General features: G+C 34.5%; 1 pseudogene; it reads left to right on the top strand.

Annotated features, from left to right (window-relative positions):
- Positions 1–17,903, top strand: part of LOC149243605 (protein TORMOZ EMBRYO DEFECTIVE-like) — a 154,216-nt pseudogene that overhangs the window by 120,750 nt on the left and 15,563 nt on the right.

The raw sequence follows: 17,903 nt of genomic DNA, 5'->3' as shown, positions 1-17,903 counted from the left end.
GGTCCAATGGTAGGCATAAAACTTGGCACAAATTGTGGTGAAACAAATATGGATTCAACAACAGACATAGAAAAGGACACAAATTTAGATGCAAAAAAGAGATAAACATGGATGCAAAATAAGATGAAAAAAGGGATGTAAACATGGAAACAAACATGGGTGCAATAGTGGACACAAAATTAGATGCAAAAATGGATGCAACAAAAGTGGATGCAATAGGGGATGCAAAAACATACACAATATTTGATGCAAACTTGAACACAAAAGAGGGTGCAAATGTAGATGCAAAAGTGGAAGAAAATGTAGTTGCAATGGTAGGTGCAAGATATGGTGCAACAAAAGTGGATGTAACAACAAAATAAATAAATAAATATGCAAAATAAGATGAAAAAAGGGATGTAAAAGTGGAAGCAAACATTGATGCAACAGGCGCAAAAAAATTGAATGCAAAAAATGGATACAATGGAAGTAGATGCAAAATTAGATACAAAACGAGATGCAAAACCCAATGCATAAACTTGACACAAAATTGGATGCAAAAAGAGATGCAATATTTGTTGCAAATATTTGATGCAAAAGAGGATGTGAACATGGATGCAAAATTGGAAGCAAACGTGGGTACAACAGTAAGTGCAAAACATGGCGCAAATTGTGGCACAACAAAAGTGGATGTAATGATAGATGCAAAAAAAGAATCAAACTATGATGCAAACGAAGATGTAAAAAGGGATGCAAAAAGTGGACTTTAAAATGGGTGCAACAGTGGATGCAAAAGTGTATGCAAAAGTGGATGCAATAGAAGTCGATGCAAAAGTAGATACAAAACGAGACACAAAACCCAATGCAAATCCTAATCCAAAAGTGGATACAAAAATGGATGCAAAAATAGATGTAAAAGTTGATGAAAACCTAGACACAAATGAAGATGCAAATGTGGATGCAAAATTATAATCAAAAGTGGGTGCAAAAGGAGGTGCCAAACTAGGTGCAAATTGTGGCACAAAAATATTAGATGCAATAGTGGGCACAATAATAGATGCAAAAGAGGATGTAAATATGGATGCAAAACAAGATGAAAAAGTGGATGCAAAAAAAGTATATGCAAAACTAGACACAAACCTCAATGTAAAATTTGGCGCAAAGGGGATGCAAAAATGATTTAAAAAAGGATGCAAAAGTTGAAGCAAGTGTAGGTGCAAAAAGTGGATGAAAATGAGTATGAAAAAGTATGTCAAACAAAATTAGGTGCCAAACTTGATGCAAAACCTGGAACAAAACCTCGTGCAAAGGATGACACAAAACTTGGCTTAAAATTTGGTGCAAAACTCGGTGCAAAACCTATTGCAATACCTGGTGCTAAACTTGGTGTAAGACTTGGTGCAAAACTCGATGAAAATTTTGTGTCAAGTTTTGCACCATATTTGATAAATGGATGCAATTAGCACCAAAAATGGGCTCTAGATGCAAAAAAAGAAGTAAAAAGGGATGCTAATCACAGGGTTTTGTTGTAGTGTTGGGACCTTATAGTTATCTAGGCAATGGCTGTGGGCAAGAAAACAAAAATGTTGGCAACATGTCGCAGTGATTCCCTTGTGAATTTGTGGCATGATTGGACTGCTACAGGTGAGGAGGAGGCTCTTCTTAAAGAGGAGGTAGTCATGGTATTGTAATTGATGTGGGTATTACTCATTTTTTGTGAAATTGCATGCTCTGTTCCATCTTGCTGAAAATCAAAATTTATGTAGCTAAGGGCTCATTTTAAAATCACAAGAGGTCATAATTTTTTATGAAAACTATGAAATTTTTTAAATTTTTGATGCATGCTAGGAGTTATAAGATGTTTGTGATGAATTGTTGGAATTTACATTGTTTTTTGAGCGGGAAATGACAAGTAAACTTAGAATTTGAAGTTTGTTGTGCAATTGTTGCACAAGTGGTGACTAGGCATTTTAGAGGTTTGCACACGTGGAACGATGCATCTAGTGGGTCATACTCCAACATAGGAGCATTGTTATTATAGCCATCAACTCGGTTTCATCTGATATGACCTGTGACTATGCTGAGTTGGAAGTCTACTACACATTGTTGCGCAACTCATCACTCAGGCATGTTTTGTGTTTTGATTATTTTTGGACCTTATAGAATGATGTTAGGGATTAGGATAGGCATAGGGATGTGGATAAGTCTGATTTTTGAAACTTGATGTTGCTAAAGTTTATCAAGATTTAAGTCAATGATGTTTCCATGATTTAGTTTATCTTGATATTTTAGTCGATAGCAGATACATTGTATTTGGTCCTTTAGTTTTCATGTAACTAAATGTATTTAAGAAGAATCATACATGACAAAATGGTTCGGTTGGTCTGTGTGTGAAGCAAGCAACTTGTATTTTGTATTTTTCAAATATTTTCAATGAATAGAAGAAGGTCGAAGTGACTTGTTGCAGGAATTCTTGTGTTAGTCATTATGGTGATGTGTTTATGTGTGATGTAAGTTTTCTTGTTGGAATTATTATGCCATGAATATATATCTTCTTGTTTAAATAAACAAAGCATTATCTCAGAATTCACTATTACAGCATTATGTTTTTGTTTCCTAACAATAAATGTTTCTCCTCTTAAATAACATGCAAAAACATCCTTTAGTTAGATGTGTTATGTGTTGTTTGTCCACCATTCTGCTTCTCACTCTCCTACAACAAACCTGATAGAAAACATCAAAAGGACTACCTATCTTGCTCTTGCTACAAGAACCTTTCATTATTTTATCTATTCACTGAAAACATCAACTGAAAGTGACTCCATGTACAATGGACTTTCCTCACACCTACCATCAAAACGCTAAAACAAATCCTATTCTTTTTGCTCTTAAAAACTAGTCTAAGATCTAAATTACTCAACCAAATAATTGGCTAAAAAATTCTATAAAGAGAGCCCTCTCTAAAGCTAGAAGGGCTGGATTCTAGCTTGTAAGTGGTTTGTGGTTACCCCTGTAAACCTTTTCTCAGCCTATAGGTTCAATTATAGGGTGCTAATAAGGGTCACTTGTCACCAGTGACTTAAGTGAAGTGTTTTTGGTACACATATTAAGAATTTTCATACTAACAATGGCAGTGTCAAATGGAGGCAATGGTGGTTGGTTAGTGTAGTCGATGGCAGAATGTGGTGATGATGGCTCGAGAAGGGCAGATGATGGCTAAATTGCGGCTGCAAATACGTCTTTTTAATTATTTTTTTTGAAATATAATTCATAGGAAAATTATTTTTGTTTATTTTTCTAACTTGAATTATTGTTTTTTTTATATACTCTCTTTTTTTCGATATTGTATACTTTTATTTTTTTTCATTTTTTTCCTTAATGTGCTGCACTTATTATTATTATTATTAAATGGCCAAATTCCTAGTATTTTTTTTGCTTCATCACAGACATCAATACCAGAACTCCAAAAATTTTGAGAGTGTGGCTAAAGCCTGACCAAAGTCCTAGTGATCAAAAAAACGTGACTGATACTAATGTAACAAATGAAGTTTGTACACAATGGAATATTCAAAATATCTAAAGTATGAGAATACCCATCATAGGTAAAGTAATATATCTATATATGAATGTTTGAATGTGAAAGTGATATGGTTGGTTACAAATGAGGGCCCTATTTATAAGCTAGGTAAGGTGCATGTTCACAAATATTCATGTCTTTTAGGACATGTCACTTCAATATAATAATAATTATTAATTATTAATTATATATTTATGTTCATAAGAGAAATAATCGCTTTTGTAATATTATTATAATGGGAGATGTCTTAACCAAGAGAAAGGTTGGATAGGATATATTGTTGAAATATGTTAAACATATTCCAGAGATGTGTATGAGTTTGACCTCTATGGGATAGTTAATGATGAAGGTTGATCTACAAGCTTTAGTAAAGGTGGTTGGAAAATCAATAAATTAAGGGTCATTGGTTATGGCTAGAGGATTCAAGACAGGAACCTTATACACATTTAGGGAAACAACAAAAACATCAAATGCAGTTGCTATTGTGAAATAAGGAAACTCAACAAAGTTTTTGCATAAGCACTTGGGTCACATGAGCAAAAAGGGCTTAACAATCATTATTGGAAAAAATATGTGTTTCTTATTTGAAATCCTATGAACTTGACCTTTGTGAACTTTGTATATGTGGTAGGAAACGAATAGTTTCATTTATGATAGGTGGCTATTAGAGGAAAACAAATATTTTAGAAATGATACACTCTAATGTGTCTGGGTCAATCAATGTTTTATTTAGGAGGAGCCTCATATTTGGTCGCATTCATAAATGAATGCATGTAGGAAGGTTTGGGCCGACACCATGAAAATAAAAGGTGAGATGTTTGATATTATTCAAAATAGTCATGTTAGTACTGAAAGAGAGTCTAACAAATTACTCAAGTATTTGAGGACATATAACAATGGAGAGTGGTGTTTTTTTTTAATGTGTGGTTCATGGACACCAAACAGATCCACCCTAAGGGATCACTTCCCATAGGATAATTAGCAGGGCCTAACCCCAAGAGTGTCAAGGAGAATTGACCCTATGACCTCCCATTGGCAAGGTGCTTTAACAATGGGAACTCGACCAATTGGGCTAACCATTAGTACGTGTTGATAATAATGGAGAGTATTATTCTAATGCATTCAAGGATTAGTGTAATAGGTTCAACATAAAACACGAGAAAACTATCTCAGATACTTCTCAACATAATGGTATTGTAGAAAATATGACTCGCACTATCATGGAGAAGGTGAGGAATATGTTATCAAATTTTGTATTGGAAAAACACTTTTGTACAAAAGTAGTGAGGACAACTTGTTACTTCATCAATTGATCACCTATTATAGCCATGTATGGTGGAATTCCTAAACAAGTTTGGATTGGTAAGAAGGTAAACTATTCTCACCTACTAATTTTTGGATGTGAAGCATTTATGCATATTCCCAAAGAGCATAAAACCAAGTTAGATGATAAATCAATGAAATGTATGTTTATGGGATAGGTGGATAGTGAGTATGGTTACTGGCTATGGGAGTCAGATAAACACAAAATTGTTAGAAGTAGGTATTTTCGTATTTAATGAGTGAAGATGTATAAAAGGTCTACAGGTGATATGACAAAAGTATTGATAAGTTTGCAAAAAACAATAAAATTTTCCACCACTACAAGAAATTGGGCTATGAATTCAAGAACATGATGGACAATAAGTGGAAAATGGTGGATAACATGAAGAAGAAATATTTCAACAAACGTTACAAAGGATCTGATTGGGAAACACACCACCACAGTTAGTTTGCAGATCTACTAGGCCTCATAAGCCCTCACAAAGGTATGCACCTTCAAAATATATATTTGGTTAACTAATGAAAGTGAACCTCATTGTTTTCGGGGGGCTTGTAATGTGGGTACTAGCAATTAATGGAAGAAAGAAATGGACTCTCTGTTGGAAAATAAAACTTGGGAGTTAGTGAAGCTTCCAAAAGGAAGAAATGCCATACAAAATAAATGGATATACAAGAAAGAAGGAAAGATACAAAGCAAGGTTGGTGGTGAAGGGATTTTCCCAAAAAGAAGGTATTGACTTTACTAAAGAAAATTTATTATTAACATGTAATCCATAAGATTTATTCTTGGTCTTGTTGTTTCTTTAGGGTGAAAATTTGAAATTGGGAAACACTTTTAGCTTGTTTTTTACATAAAGAACTATGATTTTTTTATGTTTTTTCAACTTCAGTTGTTAGAAACTAATATTTTCTTTGAGAATTTTTATTTGTAGTAAAAACAAGATTTTGAGATAATTATCTTGCCTCCATACTCATATTTTTATTTTTATTTTTTATGGACATATAGCTAGAGAAATTTGGTGGATACTGAATGCATATACTTGAAAATTCTAGGCAAGTATAATGAGTGACTTAAGTATCCACCATGGTTTGTAGAGATGGTAATTCATTTTGTGAAAAAAAATATATTATCACAATCCAAACAGATTTCACTTGAACCTCAACTATTTTTGGGGAATTTTCAGATTCAATCACTATGTTTAATCATTTAATGAAATATGTTAAGACAAAAAAATGGTGATTTTCCAACACTTTCGGTGATCCATTAATTTTCATTTTAATGTGATCATCAATAAGTCAGTTGATAATACTGTTTTGAAGAGGAAATGGAGAGGAAGTATTGAGTGAATTTTCAAATGATTTGGTGTTTCGATTTTGAAGTTATTCATTTTTTATTTTAGGTAATTTTCAAAAGTCTCAAAATCTAGAGTGACACGGTTTAGTATAAAATTATTAATAAATATAATTTCTTCATGAAAATGAATAAAACTTACATCATTTGAAACTAGATTCATAGTTAAATATAGTGGTACCAAAGGTGTTAGCTATCTCTTAAATTTGGTAGGTATTTGACTCCTATGAAGTAGCTATTTCATGAAAATCATCGAATTTTTCCTAATTTGTGTTGACAGGAAAATTTCAGTTGAGAGTTGCAAAAAACTCTTGACCAATAATTCTTTACAATGATGGTTTGCATTAAATGCATCGAGTTAATGCTGCAAAAACACTCGACTGAGAAAATTTAAAACTCTCAATTGATATTTTGCACAGAGAATATTTCCCTGTCCATACTCTCAACTGAGAGTTTGTGCAGGGAATCTTTCCCGGCCAAAACTCTAGACTGAGAGTTTTATATACTTTTTTCCATGAGTTAAGCCCCAAGAAAACTCCACACTTTTTCAAACTTATATCTTTCAACCTTTCTTCCAAGAGTTTTAAATAGAATTTAAACTCTAGGCTGAGAGTTTTAAATGGAATCTAAACTCTAGGCTGATAGTTTCAAATGGAACCTAAACTTTCGTCTGAGAGACTTTATATAGAATCTAACCTCTTAGCTGAGAGTTGTAGTTATAATCTAAACTTTCGACAAAGATTTTATGCCTAAGAAATTCTTTTTTCCAAAACTCACGTCCGAAAACTTGTTAAATGCTCGGACAAGAGTTTCCAAACCTGGGATTAACTTTGGTAAACTCTCAACCGAAATAATTTTAGACTCTCATCCAATAAAATATTTTGAATTTTTTTCTCGGCCGAGAGTTTGTCGAACTTAGTGCAAATTCTCTCTACATACCAAAAAATGTTTCCCATTTTCACGTTTTCACCCTTTAGATTTGGAATGTGATTATTTGGATTAAAGACAACATTCTTTTATGGAGAATTGAAGGAGGATATATATATGGAGCAATGAGCAGGATTCAAAATAAAAGGTAAAAAGAACCTAGTTGGGAGGTTGAAGAAGAGCCTCTATGGGCTGAAACGCGAATCCCGCCAATGGTATAAGAAATTTGACTCATTTACATTGAAGCATGGTTTTAAAAGACTAGAGGTTGATCATTATGTCTATAATAGGATATATGACCATAAAATCATATTATACTATTGTTAAATGTGTATGATATGCTAATTGTTGGACATGATAAAAAGTTGATCAATAGGTTGAAGTAGAATTTGGAAAATCAATTTGTAATAAAGGAAATGGGTCCAGCACAACAAATATTGGCCATGAGGATCATGCTCAATAGAAAGAACAAAAAAATATGCTATCAGAAGAAAAATATATTAAGAAGGTACAACCCTAGGATCCCACTTCAAACTCAGTATTGAACTATGCCCTTGTGATGACAAAAAGGAGGAGGAAATGAGTAAAATCTGATATGATTTAGCATTTTGTAGCTTGATGTATGCCATTTATGTACCCAACCAGATATCCCACATGCAGTGGGAGTAGTAAGTAGATTTCTCGCAAATCTAGAAAAACAACATTGGGAAGAGGTAAAGTAGATTTTAAGATATCTCAAGGGTACTATTCATTATTGTTTATGTTTTGGTAATAATAATAATGTTATGCTTAAGTTTATACATATCCAAATATGTTTGGAGATGTGAACACCAGAAAGTCCACTAGTTATTTATATACTTTTGTAGATGCAATAGTGTCTTGGCTACACTACGAAAGTAGTATCCCTATCCACAATAGAGGAAGAATACATAGTTGATATAGAAGAGTTATTTATATACTTTTGTAGGTGCAATAGTGTCTTGGCTACACTGCGGAAAGTAGTATCCCTATCCACAATAGAGGAAGAATACATAGTTGTATAAAAGCCTAAAAAGAGATGGTGTGGACGTAAGAGATGTTGTGGATGTAATAATTCTCAGGACATATGGGAAAGAAATAAAAGTCACTATCCACAATAGAGGAAGAATACATAGTTGATATAGAAGCCTGAAAAGAGATTTTGTGGATGTAATAATTCTCAGCACATGTGGGGAAAGAAAGAAAAGTCCCTATCCACAATAGAGGAAGAATACATAGTTGATATATGATGCAGGAGCATGAGACTTGGAGGGAAAAACTTCAAACTTATTCCAAAAACACAAAAAAATCTACAAGCAAAGGAGTGGGATCCTTTAGCCATCAATTTCCATGTTTTTCTAGTTTAGCATAGAGATAGAATCTAGGAATAAATCATGTTGTAATAAATGTTAATAGTTAGGCTATAGTGGAGGTTCTTGAGGAGAATACCTCATTGAACTGATAGGATTAGTTAAGCATAGTGGAGGTTCTCGAGGAGGATGTCTCGCAGAACTGATAGTTGCATTAAATTAAGCCTCTGATTTAGGGATCTGGTTGTTAATACGAACCAGTATAAATGTAATTTGGATGCTATTGTAATAGGATTTGGACCGCATGCTTTTATCGCATATTTATCAAAGGAAGAGGGATTTTTCTCTGTGTATTGGTCGATCCCAGAGGCGTGGTGACCTCCGAAAGCCTTTATGTGCATCAGAACTGTGTTTGCCTGTTAACTGGTATTTGTATGTGTATTTGGTTTCGTTGCTTTTCTTTTGAGTCTTAATATCAGTGATTTGGCCTTATTTTCCAATTAACACTTCGGTTGAAGCCTTTGGACTATGTTTCCTTCATATCGGCGAGCCCTGGCTTCTTTATTTGCATTACAGAGTTCCGCAGGCAAAACTCTGTTTTACACAGGAAAACCGTGAAAAGACTTAGCCGGAATGGAGTTCCGGACCTGAAATTTTATTGTATTTGGCTCATACCCATATCGGGTCCAAACCAATATCGCATCGCAGAACTATAGTGGAGAGGAACTAACCCTTTAAAGCGTTGAAGTCCAACTTCCAAATCTGAAACCTTATAAGGGTGGTTTTCTAATATATCGAGTCCGTGCCTTATTGGATCTCAAGACCCAAGCGGAAAGAGTTTGGCAAGGAGGCTTTGGAATCGTCGATTGCGATTTCCAATAGCACTACGTGTTATCGCATTGGGGAAGGAGCATTGGAAGGGCCAATAGTTAAAGCATCGATGGTGTTATTTGCGTATAGCGCATTCCTTTGAAAAATTGTGCCGGTAGTGTATCTCTGTATTAATATTTCCCTTTGTAAAAACCCACCAATAGTGTAATTTCTTGGGAAATAGCACTACGACCATTTATAACCACCGATAGCATATTTTATACACAATAGTGTTAATTTCATTCAAAAACCCCTCCAAAGTGTATTTTATAATATCTATGGAATTATAGTCCCGATAGAGGAAAAGAGGCTCTATGATATAAATTGTGCCCAATAACAAGTTGGGGCGATTAAGGGGGGAAGAGTGGTAATTTTGAAGAAAAAAAGGGAAATTTGTGAATATTCTATCTAGAAATAGATGATTGATACTCCAGTGCAGGAAGCAGAAGGAATTCCACCAGAATTAGAGGTAATTATATGAGGATTTGGGCGTTTGTCTATATCGCCTGCACCCAGGCCACCATTAGTGGTATCAGAGCACCCTTCTGGCACTGAATTGAATCTCAGAAGTAGAAAAAGGAAAGTTAATATGGATTTCAAATTTGGACGAGGACGTGGTAGAATAGGATGGCCAGTTGCAAATGCTGAAGTGATGGAAGCTATTCAACAGATGCAAGAAAGATTAGAAGCATTAATAGCAAGGAGAAATATAGATTATGGGATGTTAGTGAGCCTAAGGTTGAAGCTAAAGGAGAGGAGGAAGTTGTAGTAGTTACTCCTAAGATGAGATTCTTCCAGTCAGTGTTGAGATCCACAGCTAGGCCAAAGACTGAGGTTTCAATATATGAAGGAGGACTGAATCTAGAATAATTGATAGACTGGATTAATGGCATGGAGAAATTCTTTGACTATGAAGAAACAGAAGATGAGAAGAAAGTAAAGTTTGCTGTCACCAAGCTAAAAGGCCATGCAGCGCTTTGGTGGGATGGTGTGCAGGCAGAAAGGAAGAGACTTGGCAAGCAACCTATCAAAAATTCGAGCAGGATGGTAGCAAATCTAAGAGGTAAGTTTCTACCAAGTAATTATCAGCAAACCTTGTTCAGAAAAATGCAGAATCTTAGAGAGAGGTCTATGATAATGAAAGAATACACAGAGGAATTCTATAAGGTAAGCATAAGAGTTGGACAAACTCAGGATACATATTAGAAGGTGGCTAAATATGTGAATGGTCTTAGGATGGACATTCAAGATGAAATAAGCATACTATCTCCTAAAACAGTAGAGGAAGCTTATCAGATGGTACTGAAAGCTGAAGAAAAACTCATGAGGCAGCAGTCTGCCAAAGGGAGAGGTACTTTCCGAGGAAGGGGAAGTCAAGGTGGTAGAGGAAGATCTATAGCACCTAAAGATGGAGCTAGCAGCATCTCAACCCAGCATGGTGATGCAAGTGGCAGAGGGAATTTTTCTAGAGGAAGAGAAGGCAGAGGAAGAAGAAAAGAAGTAAAATGTTACAGATGTAACAAACTAGGGCATAGAGCTTTTGAGTGCCCAGAGAATGCAAGAACAAGCCAGAGGAATGCAATTGTTGCTCAAGTTGAGGGAGAAGCACCAGCAACAGCAATGGTAGAAGAAGAAAATATACCAAAGAGAGGAGAATCTTTGGTAATCAATAAATTTTTGCTCAAGCCAGCAATGGAGATAGCTGAACCAACAAAAAAAAAAAAAGACTTTGTTCAGAACAGTGTGTAAGGTTCAAGGGAAATGCTGTCAGATGATCATTGATAGTGGTAGCACTGATAATTTGGTCTCTACAGAAGTGGTGGAGAAATTGAAGCTGAAGACAATGAAACATCCAACACCTTACAAGGTGTCATGGTTACAAAAGGGACATCAGTTGTTAGTGAATGAACAATGCGAAGTGGAGTTGCAGTTGGGCAAATATAAGGACAAAATTGTATGTGATGTGATGCCAATGGATGCCAATGGATGTGTGTCACATATTGCTTGGAAGAACTTGGTAATATGACATAGGAGCTATGCATGATGGGAAAAGAAACACTTACAAGTTTGGTAAAGATGATATCAATCATACGTTGTTGCCTATGGAAGAAGAAGATGCATCAGGAAAGAAGACTGATCCAAAAACCCTGTTACTGGGAGGAAAGGAATACTTGCAATAGATTGAAGAGAATGAGGTAAATTTTGTTGTAATTTGCAAGCCCAAGGTAATAATGACTTCCACTAAAGTTTCTAATTTACCCATTGAAATTCAAAAAATGTTGGACAATTATCGTGATATCATTGTTGATGATTTGCCTAATGAGTTGCCACCCATTAGAAGAATCAGCCATCATATAGATTTGATTCCTGGAGCAAGTCTACCTAACAAAGCAGCTTATAGAATGACTCCTACAGAAAATGAAGAGGTTAGGAAGCAGGTGCAGGAACTACTTGACAAAGGGTTGATCAGAGAAAGCTTGAGTCCTTGTGCAATACCAACAGTGTTGAGTCCAAAGAAAGATGGAGGCTGGAGAATGTGTACAAATTCAAGAGCCATCAATAAAATCACAATCAGGTACATATTTCCTTTACCTAGAATTGAAGATTTAATGGATTGCTTGAGTGGGGCAAAGTATTTTACAAAACTAGATCTTAAAAGTGGGTATCATCAGATAAGGATAAGAGAAGGGGATGAGTGGAAAACTGCTTTTAAGACAAATGAGGGATTGTATGAGTGGAGAGTAATGCCTTTTGGGTTGTCAAATGCACCAAGTACGTTTATGAGACTCATGAATGAATTTCTTAAGGAATTTATTGGTAAATTTGTAATAGTATATATGGACGATATATTAGTTTACAGCAGTTCTAAAGAGGAGCACATGAGACATCTGAATTATGTCTTACAAAGGCTACAGCAAGATAAATTATTTCTGAATTTGAAGAAGTGTTCATTCATGAAAGAAGAGCTAGTGTACTTTGTTTTTGTTATTTCTACTGAAGGGCTGAAGATGGATCCAATAAAGATCAAGGCAATCATGGAGTGGCCTTGACCTAAAAGTTTTTTTGAGGTAAGAAGTTTTCATGGTCTTGCTAGTTTTTATAGAAAATTCATAAAGAATTTTAGTAAGATCAATGCACCTATTATTGAGACCATAAAGAAGGATAAACAGCCATTTAGATGGACTGCTGAAGCAGAAAAGAATTTTCAGCTGTTGAAGAAGAAAATCACTGAAAAGCCTATTTTGGTTCTACCCGATTTTAATAAACCTTTCCAAGTGAAGTGTGATGCCAACGGAGAAGCTATTGGAGGTGTTTTAAGTCAAGAAGACAAACCTGTAGCTTATTTTAGTGAAGAGTTGAATGAGTCCAAAAAGAAGTATTCTTCTTATGATAAAGAGTTCTATGCAGTTGTGCGGTCATCGAAGAAGTTGAGACATTATCTAATATCAAAGGAGTTAATACTTTATTCAGATAACCATGCACTACAATATATTATGCAGCATCCAAAACTTAGCCAGAAACATGCTAAATGGGTAGAGTATCTTCAAGGTTTCCATTTTCTCTTGAAGCACATAAATTTCCAATCAAATAAAGTTGCATATTCCTTAAGTATGAGAAATATATTACTTCAAGAGAGTCAAATTCAAGTGTTAGGTTTTGATTTTCTTAAAGAATTATATGAGACATATTCAAATTTTAAAGAGGCATTTGAAACTTGTAAGAATCCTGTTTTGATGGATAGGAGTAAGTGGTTGGGTTATTTCTTACAAGATGGACTATTGTTTAAGAGAAATCATTTGTGCATACCAAACTATTCTATGAGTGAGAATTTAATCAAAGAGAAACATAGTGGAGGACTTGCAGGACATTTTGGCATAGAGAAGACTTATGAATAGTTGAACAGATTTTATTTCTGGCCAAAAATGAGATCTGATGTGGAAAAGTATGTGAGAACTTGTAAAATCTGTCAATATGCAAAGGGAAGAAGCCAAAACACAGGTTTGTATGTACCATCACCAATTCCAAATAGGCCTTGGGATATGGTAAATATGGACTTTGTTTTGGGCTTACCAAAGACTCAAAGGGGTAATGATTCAATTTTTGTTGTAGTGGACAGATTTTCAAAAATGGCACATTTTATTCCATGCTATAAAACTAGTGATGCTACTCACATTGCTAATTTGTTTTTCAAGGAGATAATAAGATTGCAAGGGTTTCCTAAGAGTATTATCTCAGACAGAGATTCCAAATTTGTTGGACATTTCTCGAGAACACTATGGAAGAAATTGGGAACTAAACTGAGTTTTAGTTCTACCTATCATCCACAAACTGATGGACAAACTAAAGTTGTGAACAAGAGTTTGGGAAATCTTTTGAGAAGTCTTACTATAGAACATCCAAAACAGTGGGATCAAGTGTTGGCACAAGCTGAATATGCATATAATGACTCACCTAACATGAGTACAAGACAAAGTCCATTCCATATTGTTTATGTAATGCACCCAAGAGGAGTATTTCAGTTGAGAAACTTGGGAAAAGATGAGATGAGAAGTGCAGAGGGAGAAGATTTTTCTTAAGAAATGCAAGCAATACATGAACAAGTGAAACAACAACTACAAGATAGCAACATCAAGTACAAGACCAAAGCAAACAAGAGAAGAAGAGAGGTGAACTTTGAAGTTGGAGATTTGGTATTAGCACACCTCAAAAAGGAAAGATTTCCAAAAAGGGAGTATAATAAATTAAAGTTCAAGAAAATTGGACCATGCAGAGTATTAAGGAAGTTTTCTGCAAATGCATATGAGATTGAATTACCCCCTGATGTTGGAATATCTCCAATTTTCAATGTTGCAGACCTATACAGGTATGAAGGTGAAACTGCAGATGATACAGCGCAAGATCAAGAGACACAAGAGATTGATTGGGTAAAACAGTTACCTACAACAAAAGAGTTACAGCTAGAAAGGATTTTGGACAAGAAGGTGTTCAAGAAAACCAGAGGACAGGAGTACTTTCAGTATTTGGTCAAATGGAAGGATCAGCCAACTGCTGAAGCTACTTGGGTAACAGAAAGCATGCTACAGAAGCTAGGCAGTTCTGAAGAAGAGCTCATGAACAGGAGCCCATGAAGAATTTTTTTCTCAGGAGTCTGATGCAGGAGCATGAGACTTGGAGGGAAAAACTTCAAACTTATTCCAAAAACACAAAAAAATCTACAAGCAAAGGAGTGGGATGCTTTAGCCATCAATTTCCATGTTTTTCTAGTTTAACATAGAGATAGAATCTAGGAATAAATCATGTTGTAATAAATGTTAATAGTTAGGCTATAGTGGAAGTTCTCGAGGAGAATACATCGCTGAACTTATAGGATTACTTAAGCATAGTGGAGGTTCTCGAGGAGGATGTCTCGCAGAACCGATAGTTGAATTAAATTAAGCCTTTGATTTAGGGATCTAGTTGTTAATATGAACCAGTATAAATGTAATTTGGATGCTAATGTAATAGGATTTGGACCGCATGCTTTTATTGCATATTTCTCGAAGGAAGAGGGATTTTTCTCTATGTTTGGTGGATCTAGGAGGCGTGGTGACCTCCGAAAGCCTTTCTGTGCATCACAACTATGTTTCCTTGTTAACTGGTATTTGTATGTGTATTTTCTTTCATTGATTTGGCCTTATTTTCCAATTAACACTTCGGTTGAAGCCTTTGGACTATGTTTCCTTCATATCGGCAAGCCCTGGCTTCTTTATTTGCATTACAGAGTTCCGCAGGAAAAACTCTATTTTACACAGGAAAACCATGAAAAGACTTAGCCAGAATGGATTTCCAGACCTAAAATCTTATTGTATCTAGCTCATACCCATATCGGGTCAGAACCAATATCGCATCGTAGAACTACAATGGAGAGGAACTAACCCTTTAAAGCACCGAAGTCCGACTTCCAGATCTGAAACCTTATAAGGGTGGTTTTCTAATATATCAGGTCTGTGCCTTATCGGATCGCAAGACCCAAGCGGAAAGAGTTTGGCAAGGAGGCTTTGGAATCACCGATTGCGATTTCCGATAGCACTACGTGTTATCACATCGGGGAGGAGCATTGGAAGGGCCGATAGTTAAAGCGCCGATAGTGTTATTTGCGTATAGTGCATTCCTTTGAAAAACTGTGCCGATAGTGTATCTCTGTATTAATGTTTCCCTTTGTAAAAACCCGTCGATAGTGTAATTTCTTGGGAAATAGCACTACAACCATTTATAACCGTTGATAGTGTATTTTATACATGATAGTGTTAATTTCATTCAAAAACCCCTCCGATAGTGTATTTTATAATTTCTATGGAATTATAGTCCCGATAGAGGAAAAGAGGCTCTATGATATAAATTGTGCCCGATAACAAGGGTTGGGGCAATTAAGGGGGAAAGAGTGGTGATTTTGAAGAAAAAAGGGAAATTTATGAATAGTCTGTCTAGAAATAGATGACTGATACTCCAGTGCAAGAAGCAGAAGGAACTCCACCAGAATTAGAGGAAAATATATCAGGATTTGGGCATTTGTCTATATCTCCTGCACCCAGGCCACCAATATATAAGCCTGAAAAGAGATGTTGTGGATGTAATAATTCTCAGGACATATGGGGAAAGAAAGAAAAATATGTGCAGCATTGTGACAGTTAGAGTGGCATTCATTTAGTAAAAACTCAATTTATCATTCTAATACAAAGCGCATTGATGTGATATATCATTAGATTTCTCAAGTTCTAGATGGTGGAATGCTACAGTTGGAGAAAATACACACTAAACGTAATCCAGGTAATATGTTAACAAAGATTTTGTCGAGGGATAAACAGGAACTTTGCAGAACCTTTTATGGGTTGATGCAAACATGATGAAAGGCATATTGGGAAAGGATTAGTAGAAAGAAGATAGAAATGATGTTAAAATTATTCACTCAAGTTTCTATTTAGTCATACGGGGGAAATTGTTAAATGTTAGACCAAATCAGTTAAATTAAAATATACAATATTTTGAAGCTAAAAATCATCTATGATAAAATGTGCGTCTACAAGTGAGAAGCAAGTGAATATATATATAATCATTTCCCAAGATTTGTCCATTCTTGAATTTTCCAAATAAATTTGATCTTTACTCTTATTTATTTTTGTGTTATATATATATATATATATATATATATATATATAACTTTGATTCTTTCTCATGATTTTTTTCCTTATTGAGTTTTCCAAATAAATTCAATCTTTACTCTTATTAGCCACTACCTAGGCAGGACTCTATCAATCAATTTGCTAGATGACCACTATTAGTTTTGCATTGACCACTACAAGCTATCGTGTTTAGCTTTATAATAAATTAAAATATTTTTTATTTTAATATAAAAAAATTATTTGTTAGCATTTCAATGACTTAAAACTTTGTATGTCTTATTTTAGGGTTCCTTACATGTCTCATGTAGTCCATGAAATTTGCTCACCCTAAGAACTCACCAATTTTCACCACAATCGCCAGGTTTCACAGGGAACCTATAACTTAATTAAACAAATTGATAAAAATTAATACATATATGAGCGTATTTCTTAAAACTATCTCACCAAAGAAATAGAATCCTTCATATTTATTTGATTTACTCATTTTAATTTCTATTTGATATGAAATTTTTATTTTTTGAGAAATGTTTTTTATTTTTTAGTTTGAAATGAGTCAATAATTTTTTTTTTGCAAAATTGTGTATTTAAATGAATTTAACTCCTTAAAAAACCATTAATTATATAAATTACAAAACTCAAATTTACTATTCCAAAAAAACAAATTAATATAAAAATATACCAAAAAAATTATAATAATTAAACTAACACCATATAAAATTAAAAAAAATGTTTTCGTAGAAAATAAAAAATAAATAAATAAATAAATAAATAAAATTAACATACAATCAAGTTCATCATCAAAACTATAAAACTATATAAAATTGTATACATTCCATAATATATCATAATCAATATCGTAATATATTATACTCATTGATTTTTCTAAACATTATACCACAACCAATACGAATACCAAAAACTACGTTGCCATACCACACTTATTTATTTTTACGTTTATTTTCATGGTCCAGTGTAGACTCTCTCACATACAATTCAAGTGATAATATTGAAATACTGCAGCATATATCTCAGTCCATAGAATATGATAGTTTTCACAAAAAAAAATCATCTCCAGTCGTGAGTCTGTATATATCGGATGTGACGACATATATATATATATATAGAGCACGGAAGTCGGGTATTATTTTCAATGTACGTGCGCCACACGATGACACAAACACTCTCCCCCACGGAATCAACTTCACAACCCATGTGTTAGTGCGGATCTGTGGGCTCCAACCGATTTCTGCTCCCTGGTTTTCAGTTAATCTGCGTATACAACGGACTGTAGTCACTGTGCCTCGTCTATGAGGGATATACATAAAATATGTGGACAAGCCGTCTAAAGTGAAATTACTTCTTTCTTTTTTCTTTTTTCAAAAGGTGCA

Source organism: Pinus tabuliformis, chromosome 8 (genome assembly GCF_031772625.1).
Source record: "Pinus tabuliformis cultivar Carrire ecotype Pingquan chromosome 8, CPIR1, whole genome shotgun sequence".
Lineage (NCBI taxonomy): Eukaryota > Viridiplantae > Streptophyta > Pinopsida > Pinales > Pinaceae > Pinus > Pinus tabuliformis.
The sequence above is the reverse complement of the archived record's forward strand: the minus strand, read 5'-3'. Positions and strand labels throughout refer to the sequence as shown.